Below are 18,904 nucleotides of genomic sequence, written 5' to 3' on the forward strand. Positions count from 1 at the left end.
TTGTGTATCAAATAAGCAACCAAAGCTCTCATGGAATATCTCAAGACTGCATGACCATTTTGACTTCATAGGAATTATATTGTATATGTACGAGTTCTGTCTTGAGCTAAATGGCAGAGGAAAGCATTATACTATGTTTAGGACATTTGTAGAAAATGAAATGCTTCAAAGCTTTGTCATTCCTATCCTTCTAAACAACTATTATTTACTTGAAGCTTATATTTCTTAGGTGCAGAATGCCAACCTTCTATTTCCCCTTGGGCAAATCCCTCACTTGAGAGGAACAACTGGAACAACTTCTGTGGGAAACTCCCTATTGGGATAAAACTTGGGCTTCTGCCATTTACCTTTAGATGTTTCATTTAGGTACCTAAACTTACAAGTCTTTTTTCTTGGCTCTCAGTAGCCAGGTTCCCAGTCTGAATCACCCTGTCAGGGCTTCTTTTTACTTTCATTGACAGCAGGGGGAATGCAAGGAAACAGGAGAGTAACTTAGCTATCAAATATAAGTATCTAATGTTAGGCATTGTGTGCACTCCCCAGTTGTGACTGTATTATACAACATCCGAGATGATGTTACATAAATGATATTTTCTTTACGTTTCATTCCATGAGCCTGAGAAATTGAAGACAGATAATCTCATTAATAAAAAGAAGGAATTATAAATTATCTGGTTTGACACGTACAAAAGTGATCTGTATACATAAAATCATCCAAGTTGAGAAAGAAAAAATATTGGATTTATTAGTTAAGTAAGTACATTTTGTTTTATCTGTATTCTTAGGGACATTATTTAAAAATGAATGAGAGATGAATGTGAAAGATAATGCATACACATAAAAATGTAATTTTTGTATAATTATATATAGCACATTAAAGCAGCAAGACAATCTACAATCATTTTGAAGCTGATAATCTTGGTCATGCTCATTGTTTGCTGTTGAGTATTGCAAATCTCACCCTTTTCCAACTGCAGTGTGTTGCAGCAGCTTCATTTAATCCTAAAGCCTTGCAGCAGCTCCCTTCTGCCAATCCTCGCATCCGCAGTGCTGCTTTCAGCTCCCCACATACAGACAAGTATATTCAGTGAGCAGAAATTGCATGAAGGGAACACAGAAGGGAAAAAGCAAACCCCTCCTTTAGAGACCTGGCAGAACATAAAGGATACAGCTATAGATGTAGACATAGACTCAAATTTCTTCTCATTATTCTGCTGTTGACTCTCGTAAAATATATACGCAAATATATTGTTAGCAAGTATTGAGCATAAAAGCGGGGGGAATGCAACCCATGAAATGGTATTCTGCAATTAAATTGGTGCCTGTAAAACAGGAGATCATGTTAAAAAAATAAAATAAAATCTCATTACCAGTAAGCCACCTGCTGAGATAGTGACTCCTCTCAGAGTCAGTGTCTTTTAATATTGAATTCTCTACTCTGGAGCAAAGAAGGGAGAGAAAAAAAGGAGAGGAAGATCCTCGATTTCATTAGATTTTGATTTTCCCTCTGGAGATGCCTATCTGTCTCCCTTGACAAGATTAGAGGCTTAGGGCATCACTTGGCTTCTTTCAAAGGCATAAGCAGAACGTTTAGGAATCAAAGCCTAAAGGAGACCCACAAAAGTGATGGTGGACTGTAAAAGGAGTGTGTACCTACATTTTTGTTCTATTCATTCATATGCTAGCAATTATCATATTTACACTGTTCATTCTGAAGCTAAGATAAACATACACTAAATAGAAACCTTTGGGTCAGATCCTGACTTTGTTTAAGTCACTGTAGCTCCATTATGAGCAATCTGTTCTTTAGGTTCAAAAACGATTTAAAGCTGCTAAATGGCAACAATTAGTTTCATTTGCAAAATTCAAAGAACTGAATAGCAAGAAAATGAAAAATCCTACAATTATCTATATGATAAATAAGTGCAGTGCATCTAATTCTCCACAGTCTAAAATCCAATATTATGATTTACATAGATTAAAAATGAATGTTAAGTGGCTGAATATGCCAACGGTCTAAACTGGTAAATCCCTACACCCAGCTTACAAAAGCCTTCAGAATTGCGTAAGGTGTAGGACAGCACAGTGTATGATGTGTCATAACAACACAATTGCTGATCATGCCATTATTTTCTTTTCAGTAATCCTATGCACGGTTTAATAGGCAAGATTTGTTAAATTGTTGATTTACAGCAAAATGAAGCTTCTTCATGGGTGTTTTGGACTAAACACTAATACTATGAATGGGAAGGTTTTATATGTATTTACTTTTCTTATGGAATTTTGTATTGCATGGTTACATGAAAAAATAAACCAAAGTTTTCTACAATAACACCTCAGAGTCCTTATTTTTTTTGAATGAGCATCATGTTTTCAAATGCATTCAAAACCATGGCCAAAGTAACCTGACTTTATACAGAATTACCTAAATGTAGATTGGGAAAGTCATACATGAAAACATACTGTATAGTACCTTCTGCTTAACCTACACTTTTTTATAGTAGAAGAGAATTCCAGCACTGAATCCACTGAAAAAAAAAAAAAAAAATCATTATAAGAAAAGTTCTAATGTGCAGTAGGCAAAATGTTTTAAAATTCAACCTAAAGTTTTTGTTTTCTGAGAGCAAGCAAATGCTCATCACCTTTGTGAAAAGCATGGCCCTCAACAATATTGAAAGGCATGTCACCTACAAGTGCCAGTCACGTACCAGACAACCCTATGTCAGCTTTCAGCCAGGTGACTGAGATATTGTTACCTCGGTAGTCGTGAAAGAATGAAACAGCAGCAAAACGCAACTACAACACCAAGTAAATACCTGGTCTTACAGCCAACACAGAGCTCTGCGTTCCTAGGGCTACACGGCTGCCACTGGAAGAGTTACTGAAGATGAGATGAAGTCATGCAGTAACTGCAATATGGGCACCATCAAAATAGGTCACACAGAATTAATGTTGCACTGTGATGGTAAAAGAAAAACTTATAAAGAACTGAACAAGAGACAGAAAACATGAGGGAACCATGTGGTTAAAACTTACCAAGCAGATGCCGCAGTACATAACTTCCATTATGCTAAAGATGATTATTAATGATCTGGCAGGTCGAGCAAGCAATGAGGTAGGAAAATACGAAGATGACAAGAAATAATTTAAATTAATCAGAACAAATAAAACAGGAATTTCAGAGATATGAAGAACTGAATCACCTCCTAAGTGTTTGTTTGTGCTAAGGTTTGAATCAACCTAAATTTTTAGCATTTTCAGGCTGCAATTTTGCACCTCTAGAAAATCAAAATATGATCTGAGGAAGTGACATGCTCTGGGAAATTCAAAAAAAAGCATAGCATCCTAATATTGTTTTACAAGAAAAAAAAAATCTGGATGTAAACTTAGTGATTTTTGCTTATCATACAGGTAACTAATGAATTCAATTGTCTAATAGCAAAGTGAAAATACTGTATCTTCATGAGTTACAATTGAATTATTTGGGCATTTCAACAATAAACTAAAAACTATTACCATCTATCATGTATTATACAATCTTCACGGTTTTATTTTGTGTTTTTGGAAACAGTGAGTAGTAGGATAAAAATGGGCATGGCTTGATTTAGAAACCCTTTTTTGTACGTGCCATCGGTTTGCTTTCCTTTCACCTCCTTGCTGCATCCATCTGCGTTCTCTAGGACATGCTAAATATGCTTAATTTATGTATTCCAAACAGCCAGCAACAGAACTTGCCATGCGTGAAAGTAAACATTTATGTATGTCTTCGCCTTAGAAGGGCCCTACCAATTAGTTACATGCTGTGTAATGCCTAGTGAATGAGCCACGATCTTTACTTCTTCCAGAACAGCAACTATGATGAGAGTGACAACAGCAAGGGAAGGTCAACATCAGTTGGATTTTATATCGAAGGGCAAGATCAGTTTTCCATCAAAGGGCTGAACATTATGCAAGTTAACCTATCTAACCTTAACTTTGACACTGCTATAAGAAGCTTGCGGGAAAAAAGACACAGATCTAAGCGTGGCTTGCAATGCATGATGATGTCTCCACAGATGTGTGGTGGCTACAGGTGGCCCCACATGCTGGACACAAGTGCCATCAGCCAAAGGGCAGCTGCACTGCAGGGCCGTGTCACAGAGTCATAGAACAGTTTGGGTTAGAAGGGACCTTCAAAGCTCATCTAGTCCAATGCCCCTGCAATGGGCAGGGACATCTTCAACTAGATCAGGTTGCTCAAAGCCCTGTCCAGTGAATGACTCCAGGGATGGGGCATCTCCCACCTCCCTGGGCAACCTGTTTCACCACAGGTGTGATAGTTTCAGATGGCTCCATGCATTGGGTAAAACCATCCCAACTGAAGCGCTGCCCAAAAGGCACAGCTATGTCCCCGCATGTGCATGATGGCCACAGACCATGATGGCCACCAGGAGTGCCCAAGCAGGCCATGGGCCTTTTGTTCGAGTCACCAGGTGTGACATTGAGGCCACTTGGCTGAGGCAGCCATGGGGGCAACCCAGACGAGAGGCAACAGCCTCAAGTTGCACCAGGAAAGGTTCAGATTGGACATTAGGAAACATTTCTTCACCGAAAGGGTTGTCAGGCACTGGAACTGGCTGCCCAGGGAAGCGGTGGAGTCACCATCCCTGGAGGGGTTGAACAGAGGCATAGATGAGGTTCTTAGGGACACGGTTTAGTGCCAGAGTTACATTACGGTTGGATTCGATGATCTTGAGGGTCTCTCCCAACCAAATCGATTCTGCGATTCTATGACCCACACAGTGGGTCCCGCCCCGTCCCGGACACCGCACGGTTCCCGGTCCCCCCGTCCCGACGTTTCTCCTCCTCCCTCCCGCCCTCTCGCTCGCTCCCGCCAGCGCGACGCCCCAGACGGCCGCGCTCCCCCTCCCTCGCGCCCGCGCGCATGCTCGGGGCGCGGGGCGGTGCGTGCGCGGGGGGAGGGCGCGCGCGGGGCGGCCGTCTGCAGTGCGGGGCGGGCGGGCGGCGCGCGGGGCGGAGCGGGGGCGCGCGCGGCGGCGGCGCGGAGTGAGCTGCGGCGCGAGCGGCGGGCGGGCGCGCACCCAGCGAGCCCCGTCCCTCCGGCCCCAGCACCCCGCGGGACCCGCGGCCCAGCGCCCTCCTCCGCACCGCGGACAGCTCTCGGCGCCCTCTGTAAGTGCGCCCCGGGTGCTGGCAGCGGCGCGGGGATCAACCCGGGGGGGGGGCTCCGGTGGCGGAGCTGCCCGCCGGGCGGCGGGGTCGGGAGGGACGAGGCTGTCTCGGGTTGCCCCGCACGGGGATTTTCCTCCTGCGAGGGCGGCGGGGGTGCGTGCGAGTGCGGGGGATGGAGGCGCGGCGGGGGCTGCCCGGGCGGTGCGGTCAGCGCGGCCGCTCCTCAGCGCTCGGGGATCGTCCTCACTGGGAAAGTTGATGTGCGCGGTTGGGCTTCGCCGCCCCGTGTGCGGGAGTTGCTGTTTCACGGGCGAGACGGAGGGAAATCGCGTCCGCAGCGATTTGCCGCGAACTGTTGCCTGATAAGAGACCGAATCCTGCATCGATCCGGATATGAATACCGACAACATCAAAAGGAGGCATTGATCTGTCGCTTAATAATTTGCGCTTGGAAGTGTTTTGGTGAAAGTGGAAGTCTTTGGCGTTCTTGTTCATTTGAAAAGAGATAGCGAAAAGGTCGTTATTTTTTTCCAGTAGGGGAAAACAAAAAAAGAAAGACCGTGTGAAACCGAAGAGCAAGAGCAGTCCTCGCAAGGTCATCACACCCACTGGGAAGGCAGAAGTGCTCCCGATCCTTGCGATCGCTTTATTGATATTCTTATTGCCTGTAAGAGATTTTCTACTTTATTATTTTATTTTGTTTAACACGCGAGGTGTTTGCAGGGTAAAGCCTCGGGTTGCGGTTGCCGGTGGGTGCGCTCGCCTCGCCCCTCCGGCGGGGAAGGTGCGGGGTGGAGGTGCTGTGCTCCTGCTATTTAGTTGGGCATCAGTCGGAGTGAAAATGGAGGTGGGAGGAGATAACAGGAGCTGCTGTGCGATCCGAGTCATTTCCCACACGAAGGCGTGAGAAGGAGGAGGGAAAGGAGACCACGGGAGAGAGAATTTCATTTCCAGAGATCAAAAACAAAAGGAGGAGCAGGGTGAGGCAGATCGTGGGCAGCCGTGGGGGAAAGCGAGGCGTTTTCTGCGCTGACCGAAGCGCAGAGCAGCGCGGGGAGCTCTGCGGAGCCGCGGAGGGAGGGAGCGCGGTCGGGGGGCAGCCTGACCAGCGCAACTTTGCGCGCAAGCACCGCTTGAGAATGAGTTGTCCGCCGCCGGGGAGATGTGCTGTGTGTGCGGGGGTGAGGGGGAGGCATGCCCACCGGTGCTCTGGAGTGGCTTCTTCTGCCTCCTCAGCCTCCTCGTGAAGGGCTGTTTAGCCCTCAGCCCCCTCCGGGAAGGGTCGGATCCCGGGGGTGCGGTGCCGGAGGAGCGCGCTGCGCTCCGCGCTGCGGCGGGGACGCTTCCCCAGCGCACGGAGGTGCCGCGGCGGGACACGGGGGCTCAGCGCCGGGCGGGGCGGGCCTCCCGGGGCGGGGGCTGTTGGAAGGGCTCCCCCAAGCACTGCCTTCCCTCCCGCACAGCCCACTCCCCTGTGCATCGCGACCCTCCGCCCTGCGCCATTCCCCGCCGCAGGGCTGCCCGTGGTGCTGGTTCCCCCGCTGCAAGGCTTCCCCCTCCCACCGGGGTGTCCCCAGCCCCCCCCGCAGTCCCCCGCTCTCCCCACTGCCCCCACCGGGGAACGCCGCTCCCGCCCCCCTGCCGAACGGTCCCCTCCCTGCATGAAGCCACCTGCAAGGTCCCCCCCTCCATATCCTGCCCCCTACCCCGTGAGCCTTTCCTCTGATGAGGTTCCCCCCCTCCCTCCCCGGGTTGGCTGCTCCGTCCGCTGACCTGGGCAGACACGTTCGGAGATTGAGATGGAAGGCAGGCTGGAGCGGGAGCCTCATCTTATGCAACTGCAGACCCCTTCCCCCCACCCCTGCAGGAGCCCGTTTAGGGGCTTTTCGGAGGTGGGACGGGACTCTCCGCCTTCCTGGGGCGGGGAGGGGGAGCCCCAGCCCGGCAGTGCGGAGCGCCCGGGGCGGCCGGAGCTCCTTCCCCTGCGGAGTTACCGCCAGGGGCACCGCGCTCCCAAATGCCGCGTCGCCCAAAAAAGTGCAGCAATGCCGGGGGAGGAGGCGGCGATCACCTGCACCACCAGGCTTCTCGGCTGATAAAGAAACTGTGCAGATAACAGGGTAATTAAAAAAAAAAAAAAAACAAAAAACAACAAAACAAACACAAACCCCTGGCCTTTTCATTAAAATTGAAATGTGATTACTTGCACACCAGCGCCTTGGGCAATTAGCAAAACGCCAAACATATGAGTAAACTCCATGTTCTTGTACAGCAGATGTTATTATAACAGGCGTGTTTAATAGATAAAGGTACTTCTCCCAATAATTTTGCTGGCAAAATATTTTTAGCAATATTTTGTCACGAGTGTTTCTGTGTATAGGTGTTCTCTTCCTTCAAATATTAGAAAATTCAGCTCTTAGAGGTACCACCACCTTTTTATGAAGAAGATGCACATATTTACTAACCAGAGATAAAGAAGAGAATCCTCATATTCAGAGAAAAAGAAGTATGTGAGGAAGTTCAGTCTTTGTAAAATGTATATTCACTGGCCTTTTCAGAGTACATGCTTACTAGTAGTTTATTTCTGACACATTTTCAGACCCATTAGTTTTCACTACTACCTTTTACTTGACGGAACGCCTTTAAAAAAGTTTATTTAAGAACACAGTTCATTTATGAACACAGTTCATTTAAGAACATCTGTTTACTTGAAAGGTCTTCCAGTACAGTGTTGGAACAGCACTATCCATTTCAGGTTTGTGGACTGCGATCAATTTTAATTAAAACTTTAATTACATTTTGCTTCTCCATTCAAACAAAGCATAAAGTAGTCTGAGCTAATGCTGCTCTCAAGGAAAAATAAGGATACATGTTCTTAATCTTCATTGTGTATTATGCCTGCCTTTTAATTAAGGACTGATTCCTTATCTTGTTGGGCTCAATAGAAATTTAGCCACAAACTTTTCTGACATAGAACTGGAATATTTAATCAGTTTTTCAAGTTGCCCTATCTTATCACCACATACAAATGGATAGCCGTACATAGAAGTGCACCTCTCATTTTCCACTAATTTTTTTGACATGCCTTGTATTCTGGAGCGTCCAGCTATTGACGGCACCTCAGCTGTGTCGTCGAGTGACATCTGCTTCAGACTATCACAGCATTACATAACCTCACAACTGCAGAGCAGATGCCAGAGATGTCCCTGCTGCTGCCAGTGCCATGGAACAGTCCCCTGTGTGCACTCCCCTTATGTCACATACCAGAAGAGTGATAGCTGACATCACACTATGGTACCAGCCAGAACAAATGTGATGCTTTGGCCAGAGTGGTACGGCAAAGTCTAACTGGGATGTGATGGAGTAGGGTAGGACAGAGCAGAGCAGAAGGCACCTGATTGAGCCTGCAGAAACTGGGCTGGCTCTGTGAGACGGGAGCTGTACAGTGAGGCTGGCTTTGGTGCTCTTTGTCCCAGGGTGTGACGTTATGGGATGCGCTGGAGGTCCTGGTGTGCCTTCCAGCATGTTCCCGCTCACAGGGATGGGGAAGGGACTGCAGTACCATGATCCAACAGCTCTAATTCTCTTTTCGGTGTATTGGGAAGGAATAGCCCTCTTGACTTTTCTTTCTGTCTGTACACTCAATATAGTGGCGGGCAGGATCTGAATCTAAGAATATAGATTCCTTTTAACAAACACGTGAATATGGTGAACTTTGTTATGGGAGCTTTCAAAATTGTTTACTTTTCAAGCTGTTGTTCTGGTTCTGTTTTTCAGTTTTGGAATTCTAATGCACTATGCATTCCTGTTTTTTTTTTTTGCATTATATCTGTGCGTCACACTCGTATTTCAGATATTCAGTTCTGTAAATTTTGCAAATTCCTGTGGATTTCCAGAAGTTTTTGTCACTTGGGCAAATAATGCTGGCTAATCCTCTAATGGTGAATTAAACAGCAGTGTACACTAATTCAAGTTAGAGTTATAAAAATAAAAATATGATAGGCAAATTTGTTTTTAAAGGAATTGAAACTCACAGCACTTACCATGAGAAACTGTGCTTCTTGTCTGTGATATCAAACATTTTCAGCACTGGTCTTCACCTGTTTGTTTTCACTGTGTGTTGTGTTAGCAGCATGGATTGGTGCTAAATACCTTTTGTCATAACAGTCGTCTGAAAAGCACCTTGTTTCGGAGTAGTTTTGTTTGCCAGTAGATTTTGTACTTTCCTTTAAGTCCCACACTAAGTAGGGAAGAGCAACCGCGTTGTCTTTCTGCATTATTCTTCATGTCTAATTTTGCCTCAGGCTTCACTGTCATGAGCCTAGACCATTCCATCCATCCCCATTTTCTTGTCGGTCCCCGTTACCTACATATGCATACCTTTTGCCATTCTACACATCCTTGCCCTTTCTCTTTCTTCCTTGGGAGTGTAATTTTATTTCTTCTCCGATCTTTGTGTGCTTTAATTACATCTTTGGATTGCTTTTCTCTTTACCGATTATCTTCTTCACTGTTTATTTCCCTTAAGCCTTTGGAAAGATTGTGACTCGCTCTATAGCTGAAAGCGTTGCCTGATAGAGAGAGGAGTGCAGCATGAATTGGGGAGGCGATGGGCTCGAGTGCTGATGTAGGGTCTGAGGATCCGGATGGGCTCCCATCGCAGGGAGGCGCCTTCTTGCCTCAGCTCCAACCCTTTAGTCGTGGAAAGAATCTTTTGAATGTTGTACTGTTGTTCTGAGTGTAATAGCTATAATCCTTTTCAAAGATAATGAAACAGATGATTAAAAGGATACTTGTTGGTGGAATACAAAGTCTTCGGGTAGTGCTTGAAATCCACATTGATTTTTAAGTTACGATTTAACTTGCTAAGGATACATATGTATATTTTTTTTTCAGTTTATGTTCTAAACTTCATGTGGACATTATCCACAGCGTCTCAGCTTTCAGGAGCTTTTTCACACTTAGGTGTGAATATGACCCAAAGGACAATAATACACATGTAGGAAATGAAGGCAGATTATTAGAGGTGGTCTCATAGCTGAAAGTTATAAAAGATAAGTAATTTCAAGGAAGCAGTTGAAGGAGGGGAAAAGATAGAAATCCCTTGACACTCAGTTTCATTGATGTGTTTATAGAAATATCAAGTTGTTTTTCTTTGTGATTTTTCCCCCGAGGAGGGTAAGGAACAGAATATATTTTGTGAAATAACTTATAAAACCACAATTAATTGAAATAAACACTGTTCATTGGGGATGAGATGACAAATGCATCTCTTGCTGACCTAAACATGTGTATTCTGAAATTCTGATATCATGGACAAAGGAAGAAGTGTTACAGGTATTACTGAAGATCTTCTGCCTGGAACAAACCCTGTTAAGTCACATTTTAAATCCCAAACTGTACAAATATAACAACATGTTGTAGTTTCCCCAGTTTCACTGTTTTGAAAGAGTTTGCTACTTCCTTGAGTTTGTCAACAACCTATGATTTTTGAAGTAATGAGAAATGATAATTTGAGGTAATCAAGTGGATCTTTTAAGATAATTATAATAAACTCATTTCCTACTAGGAAGATGAAGAATTTTAAAATCGCTTTCTTTATAATCACAAAGCCATTTGAGGAAGACTAATCAGCATTACAAAAGTCGAGATTGATGTGCAGGAAAAAAAAAAAACGGCTGTAATGGCGATATTTTTTCTAACATTTACACTAATATATGTGAGGCACTAAACTTTTTTTACTAAAATTGTATTTAATCACTTTTGAATTAAAACATATTTAATTTTAAATAGTTGATAATTCCAGAAAAGCATAATAGTTTTTATCCAGTTCCACTGTATAATTTAGTAAACACCAGAAAGAATAATTTTACCTGTTTCTTGTTCAATAATTTAGACTTTCTCAAAGTTCATCGGTAAAAAGATGTAAAAACTGAGATCTATGATGGTAAAACTTACACATGGAATTATAACTTTTTTTGGGGAGGTCCTGCTGAGGTATTTTCACAGCATAGTTAGGCGTAAGAAAATAATGGAATTTTGTTTCGCTCCTGATGAGCTGAACCAACCGGTATAATAGCAACCAATGGGATTACCTTGGTTGTTTCGAACTTTGATGAAGATTATACTGTCAGCACTGTACAAGTCAAAATAGATACTCAGGAAGAAAACAAACTGTGGCGGTAATTTACAGATCTTTTAGACTAATAAATATAAGGCTCTAAACCTTTTGATGAAAATTACTTTAATTAGTTTTAACTTGTAGCTACATAGGAAGTTGTGTTCTAGAGATGAAAGCTTTGAGATTCATGAATGTTTAACTCTACAAGGGAGAATAATGAGAGTTTTAACCAAGTGTCTAGCAGAGTCCATTACATTTGACTCGGTGATGACTTTATTTAGTCTCCTGTTCATGAAACACATAACGTGTTTTTGGAGAAGAAAAAAATCTTGATTTAAACACCATTGATAATGGAATATTCATCTCAGTTCTCCCTAAACTTTCCTAATATAATTATCCTTAGTGTTAAAATGTACACCTTGTGTCTTGGTTCTGGACTTCATTACCAGTTCTTGAGCCACTCAATCCCTGAAGCAGTTGATGAGCCAGGTGTGTGTATCTATGGCTTTATTTCAGTATCTAAAAATAATTTCACAAAGGCAGTATGTTACTGGAGATAATTTTTTTAAATAAAAGATTAGTGTTCCACTTCTTAGTAGAAAACACTGTTACTCAAAAGTAGATACTGAATCGTTCACTATAAGATAGAATTAAATGGCAGTGAGGAGAGCTGAATATTACCCTTTTTGTGGACTGCGTTTGAGAATATCTGTGTATTTAATTAGACTTTATTCAGAATGGAGTCCTCTAAAATTAGAACATCTTGTTTATAAAAGCTCTTAGAATACAGCATATTTCTGTGTACTCTTGTCTGCTATATTTAGAAATACAAAGTAACTGAAGACTGTTAGAGAATGAAATTTGGGATATTAGTAATTTGAATTAAAATGCTTTTGGTTTTTAGTAGAAGTTGGTATATATAGAAAAAAACCTGAGATTTTGAAAAGTTAGTAAAAGTGAATATTTTTACAGGGTCTTGGCTCTGAAAGTAAAATCAGCTTATATAATGGATAATGCTGCAAAAAGTTATTTGTGCAAGTATTGCTGATATCCAGTCGATATCACGATAGTCTATGTTCTATAGTTGCAACAGAATATATAGTGTACTTTTTAAAAGCATTAATTTTTCATTTTAAATGTATTTTTTTTCAAATGATACAGATGAGTACCAACATTCAGGAATGGTCTTGAAATGCCTGTTCTGAATTGTATAAAAGGCTTTCAGTTTGAAAGTATGATAGCCTGAAAATGGATTTTATTTTGATGCATAAAACATTGGATCATATTGATGATTTTTTTGCGAATGAGACTGATTTATACAAAAGGACTGTATCTTCAAATGCACTCAAATGAAGTTAGACCTGTATTTTTCACCTGGTGTTTTTTTTGCATCTGACTTGCATATGTTAGTACTCTTGGATCTGGTCACATCAACTGCTTTGTAACATTAGAGGATGTGCTATTATGTGCTTCAGTGGGCTTGGAGTCTGGTCCTTGGGATCTGTGCAGAGTGAGAAGATTCAGAAGATCAGCATGCTTTTTGGCCTTGAAATCAGAATGTTACATGCTTTACCTTGTTCAAATTTTTATAATATGCATCCTTAAATGCGGAGAGCGAGAGAATCACAATCTGGTTTTCCCATATAAGTACAGAAAATATGCCTGCCTTCTTCTGTCAGTGAATTTCTGATGATACAACTGTATAACTGAAATGCCAAAGTGCTTAAGAGAAGTACTTTCTAAGGCTCCATTTTTCTCCTCAATTATGGTAAGTAGATCACAAAGTAGCCTTTATCATTCTTCATAAACAAGTTTTGTTTACAAGAGCTGTCTCTTGCTGTGGTACACATTGGGTGAATGGCTTAGCTGTTCAGTTCAAGGGCTATTTTTTTAATTTATTTTAACCCTTATCTGGAGAAATAGGAGGGTTGGAAGCTATTCTGATGCTTGACATTTTTCCCAAGTGTCTACCACGAAGAGGTGCTACTGGAACACAGATCAATAAGTAATATTAGTTTGTACATGGTTTTCAGAGGTGAATGTTACTCATCCAGGCTTCCCACTATGTTATATGAGACTAATCCTGAAGTGTCAGCAGGTACTAACTCTGCCTCGCATTTTATTTCATCCTTCAGCTTTTACTGACCCCTTTTTTCCTCCCTCTGTGGCTCTGCTTCCTCTCTCTGATTCTGCTCCAACACTCTCCTGTTGCCTGTGAGTCTCCCTCTCCTTAATGACACCTGGCTGTGCATGTTTCACCATGGTGGGTGCCTCCTTCAACTTGCATTTTAACTGTGGGTTTGTGTTTGTTTTTTTTAAACTGCGAGCTTTACAAAACAAGGATCTGGCCTTTGTATATGTCCTAGGAAGTGCAGTTGTATGTTCAGTGCCGTAAGGGTAAATATTTTTATTAAAATTTGAACAATATATACTGTAACTACAACCTGTGCAGAAAGATAAAGTACATGTTCGGGGGGTTCATGGAGTGTCTTTGAACCAATCCATGTCTGATAGCAGTAACCAAGTCCATCTCCTGCAGCGCTAATTAGGTTATGTTTATTCTGCAGTGACTAGGTTGTGAGTGAAGTATGCTGACATACTCAAACTAGCCCTAAACCCAATATATGATGAACCTGCAGCAAGCCAGACACAGCAGCGCAGTGCTTAGCATGGCTTATGTCCTGAGCCTTCCGTCCTGCCCTTGAGCAGCATGTGTGGCCAACACCACATCCCGCTCTGCCCCGGCCGGGCTGTTTGCTGCGGCACAGCGTCAAGTTAAAACCTGGTGCAGGCACAGGCTCTGTGCCAGCTGCAGGGACTGCGGTGTAGATACGCCCTGGAACACGTTCTGAACAGCTGGGTTTGTATCCAAATATCTCTAGACTGGTTATTTGTAAAAAAGAAGTCTGTAAGGAGTCCCAGTACAATGTGAACAGATGTTGAATACAGCTGTGTTCCTGCTGTGCGTCTGTCTGCTTTGTCTGTTGAATCACTCCCTTTCGTGCCCTGTATCTTGGTGCAAGGCCCAAGATGTAGCTTCTTGTAGATCGGCGTGGTAGGAACATAGCCTATGTATTTATTTTTCTTTTTTCTTTTTTTTTTTTTTTTTTTTTCTGGGTTGTGTAATGTCAGATTAGTAAGATGTGATACAGGAAACTGAAAATGTTACAGTAATTTAGCATAACATAATCTGCATTTTTTATTTCTACATACTGTTATCAATGGTCCTCCTATCAGTATGTGAATACCACATACCACTACGTACCACATCTTCAGCATGTACATATCACTTCATGCCATAACTTCTATGTTGTTTATTAGCTTAACAAAATATATAGATGCAAGTTCTTCAGTCACAACGCAGTTTTCTTTCTTTAACAAGAAGGAGCCGGAGAACTGTTTGTTGTTAATTGCTGTTACTTATGAGATGCATTACTTTAGATTAGCAGCTCCTTCAAATATTTTTCAATGAATGTAGATTTGTTCGCAATATGCAACTATAAATAAAACAGTTTAACAAGGTTCTGAATTGTTGCGTGAGAAATCCATGGTAAATATAAAATAATAAAGTAATTTGCATTTCCGTGTCAAACAGTCCTGTCATTACTTTGTATTGCTGTTTTAATGTTGGTGAAATACAGATAGTCCATTTAAGATTAAAAAATTCCTGCAACTTCGTGGTCTTCAAATATATGAAAAATGTGTCTCACCCTGACTTGAATTTCAGTGGGCATCTTGTTGGCTGAGGAGGAGACAGAAAAATATGTTGAAAATTCCACTTTCTTCCATATAAATTGCAAGGTGTCGCAGTACGTGACTCATTTCAGCTGTATGCGTCTCCCTGTTGCCCATAGGAGTGTGTTAAGTGATGACCAATAACAATATATCAATGTCAGCTCATCTTCAGATAAAATAAAGAGTTCACAAAACGTTCAAGGTTGTTCTGGGATTATATGTAACAGAGGTATCGGAGACTGTAATTCTCAGTGTTGCCCAGTAAACCCAACTGCTTACTGTTGTCAGCATTGATATATTCAGAAGGGCTACAATATCCAATGATTGAAGTTAGGGTTATCACTGTAAACACTTGAGTAATGAGATAGTCTTTTATAATGTTCAATCTATGAGAATTAAAAAAAAAGGATTGAATTCACACAAATTACAGGGGCAAAGTCACCATGTGTCAACCGTGCTGTGGTAATTGGCCATGCTGCAAAAATTCAAATTAGAGTAAAAGGGACTTAGATGTGGTTATACAGCAAAAGGAAATGCATGCCTTCGGTGGGCAGTGGCATTAGCAGTGATGTCGCCAAGCACAGGCATCAGGAAACATGTAGGAACAAATGAGAGGATGACTTCATAGTGTTTCATTATTAAAAATTCCCATGGAGTTGAATATGAACTGGAAATTTCTGAATCAATAGCATCCTGAGGTAGCTGGACCAAAGACCAATGCCACACAAATACAAGGACTCCTGTGGGCTGATCTGTTGGGTCCTTATTGGAAAAATTGAATAAAGGAATGGATTTGATTAGTGCAAAGTATATCCAGAACCACCAAAACACTTCTGAAGTGATTAGATTTAAATACATGGGAAAATCTGTTGGTTTGAACACACAGAGTTGACTAGAAATGTAGGTGTAAGTGTTCAGCGAGCTCATAGCCTAAGGGAGATGAGACTTGGGAAAAGGAGATGGCGTGATGGTGAATCATGTCAAAGATGTAGGAAGGATCAGAGCTGCAAGAATTTCAGTGCTAGGGAGAAGAAATTTTAAATGAATCAAAAAGGAAGGGGGAGTGAGGAAAAGGAGTAGGGTAGCATTTGAACGTAGCAGAAGGCAAAGGTGTCAGCATCTGGGAAAGACGGAAGGGTGATTAGCTAGAAAATTACCAACAGATTTAACACTTTTCGCAATTATTTTGGTTTTGTTAAAAAACTTTGCAGGGAAAATTTGAACTCCTTCTTCAGATACAATGATAGCCGAGCTGTACCAGAACTGTACTAGGACAAAAGCATCTGAGTTAGGTGTTTAGAGAGATCCTTACTGGGATGCCAATAGCTAGCTGAGCTGTGATAACTTTATGTATGTGTGAGATGGGTGATAGATGTAGCTGTTGGGCAAAAAGAAGGGGAATTGAGATGGTTTTAAGTCACACATAAGTGCTAAAAATGGCCAGAGAAACACCTCCAGTGCAGTCTCCCTTTGGCAATGAGTACAGGAGAATTTGCTCATCTAGAGCCATTTGGGACATGAAACTAAGTGGAGAGAAAGATTGAAAAATAAAAGTGAAGCATTCGCATAAGACTTTATATGTTTTCCCATCATATGATTCATTGATCTTATGACTGAACTGCTGCTTTTGAAAATGCTGCTTTTCTGCAGTAGAAAGCTGTTAAGTTTGAGGCCCTGATTTTGAAGTATTTAAATGACAAGTTGCTCATTGTTTTGCATTTGTGTTTATGTGCCATGTAGTTTTTCACTGGTGATGTCAGTTTTGAACGGGATATGACATCTACAGTATTGGCAGATTTATAGAATTTGACATGAGTTCATTCACATTGTGTTACATGATGAAGCAGGAGGCAGAAATGTGACTTGTCCAGGAGCTTTTATAAAATTCATGGCAAGGCAGGGGATGGAATCCAGGACCCTGATTCACGTACTGAATTAGTTGTAGGCCATGTTCTGTCTATTTGCTTGATCACAGTGCTATAGTGAAGTTTTTTTTAATGGGAGGAACTCAGTTTCCACTGCTAATTTGAAAGAGGTTGGGCAAAACCTCAAAAACCCTATTTCTACTTGTTACAAGCCAAGGTGGAAAGATGTTTGACAATGGTGGTAAGATGCAGGTGTTTCAGTCCTGTATATCAGTAAAGGCGAATCTCTTCCTCAAAAGAGTTGCCCATACAGTTCAGGTATCATTCCCATATTGATGAGTGTCTCCTGCATCCAGCAGTGAGATGGACAGTACAAGATCTGCTGGTAGGGTGACCACATTTTGAGGCTGAAAAGAATGGGGATGCAGATCTAAAAATCCGGATGAAAATGGTGTCCCATTGGACTTCAGGTGTGACACCGGTCTGTCCCAAGTGAAAGGTGACATCTGATTACCCCAGCACCAGGTGATCTATGTTCCTGACAGTGGGAGGATGAATGGTGGAACCAGCTTGTGCTGAGCTCTCCATCTAGCCCAACCCTACCTTTCCCAGCTGGGTTGTTCAGCCTGGAGAGGAGAAGGCTCTGGGGAGACCCTATTGTGGCCTTTCAGTGCTTAAAAGTGGCCTATAAAAAAACTGGGACAGACTTTAACAGGGCCTGTTGTGATAAGGGGTGATGGTTTTAAACTAAAAAAGAGGAGGTCCAGATTAGACATGAGGAAGAAATTTTCTACAATGAAGATGGTGAAACGCTGGCCCAGGTTGCCCAGAGAGGTGGTCGATGCCCCATCCCTGGAGACAGTCAAATCCAGGCTGGACGGGGCTCTGAGCAACCTGATCTGGGTGAAGATGTCCCTGCCTATGGCAGGGGGTTGGACTAGATGAGCTTTGAAGGTCCCTTCCAACCCAAACTATTCTATGATTGTATGATATGGTAACTGAATCTCATGCATCTGCTAGAAAGGGAAGCTTTCACTCACTTCTCTGTTAGCACCTATTCCTTTGTGGTTTAGCTCACTCAAATGACCTTTCTTGTTGTGGGTGAAGGGGCATGGCCAGTTTTTTCTTATACTGCTTTGCACATGGCCATACAGACCCTAGGGTATGGATAAGACATTAGGCAAGGGCATTTTCGAAAAATGAGAGGTTTTCTGCAGAGCGTATAAACCTTTTTTGGCAGCAGAACTGGATTATGGCAGATTAAAATCACTATGTAATCATCCTCCCATGGAATAATGGGACCAGTGCAGAGTTGTTATTGTTGCCTGCCCATGACCTGTTTCTGAGTGTTGTCTTTTCCTCTTGGCTCTCTGAGGTAACCTGGTATGAAGCTAAACAGTGCAGTTTAGAAATATTGACTACCCTTATAAACTCTTACAGAAGCAAGTGCTTGTGTGTAGTTGATGAACTAAAGATGAAATAAAATTATTAATGAACTAAAAGTAATAATTATTTTATACCTTAACTTTAAATTACTAGGACACCACCAATCTAATTTTGGAATATTTATAAAGTGGAAATAAGGAGGTATTTACAACTCTCCCAGGTTCCTGTGCTTTTGCTGCCGAGGGGTTGGTGTGATAATGATGATCCATGTGGACAGGAGCTGGTGAGGAGATGGGCTACAGCGCACGAATTGGGCTCTTTCACAGTGAGGAGAGGCATGTCTCCATTATTTCTGGGTTTTAATTGCATTGAATTAATTACATCCCTCTATTACATTTAAATATAATTACTACACAAGTTTTAATTATCAGTTTAGCCATAGTCCTTGACTTATTTTTTCTTCTTAGGTTTTTGCATTATGCAATACAGGTGTCAGCACTCCACTACACATATGAAAATTCTCATGCATACATGGTTGTCAAAGCACTATGAAACAACAAGGAACCAGATCAGTTTCTCATTTGGATTTGAAGCTATCCTTTAAAAAGAAGCTTGCAACTGACCT

At 42.3% G+C, this 18,904-nt stretch overlaps 1 protein-coding gene across 6 annotated transcripts in view; it reads left to right on the forward strand.

The window, feature by feature from the left end:
* The first annotated feature begins 5,030 nt into the window (after positions 1 to 5,030).
* The window catches only part of VSNL1 (visinin like 1), a 93,977-nt gene continuing 80,103 nt past the window's right edge, over positions 5,031 to 18,904 (forward strand). Inside the window, exons 1-2 of one of the 6 annotated variants that reach the window (XM_065835541.2) lie at positions 5,031 to 5,172; positions 5,707 to 5,839. The gene's annotated coding sequence lies outside the window, so the exon portion shown is untranslated. Of the gene's footprint in view, positions 5,173 to 5,706; positions 5,840 to 6,008; positions 6,153 to 18,904 lie in introns of those variants that run through there. The other 5 variants (XM_065835542.2, XM_065835543.2, XM_065835546.2 and 2 more) reach the window with 5 other exon arrangements.

The sequence above is a fragment of the Patagioenas fasciata genome, chromosome 3, assembly GCF_037038585.1.
Source record: "Patagioenas fasciata isolate bPatFas1 chromosome 3, bPatFas1.hap1, whole genome shotgun sequence".
In the NCBI taxonomy this organism is placed as follows: domain Eukaryota; kingdom Metazoa; phylum Chordata; class Aves; order Columbiformes; family Columbidae; genus Patagioenas; species Patagioenas fasciata.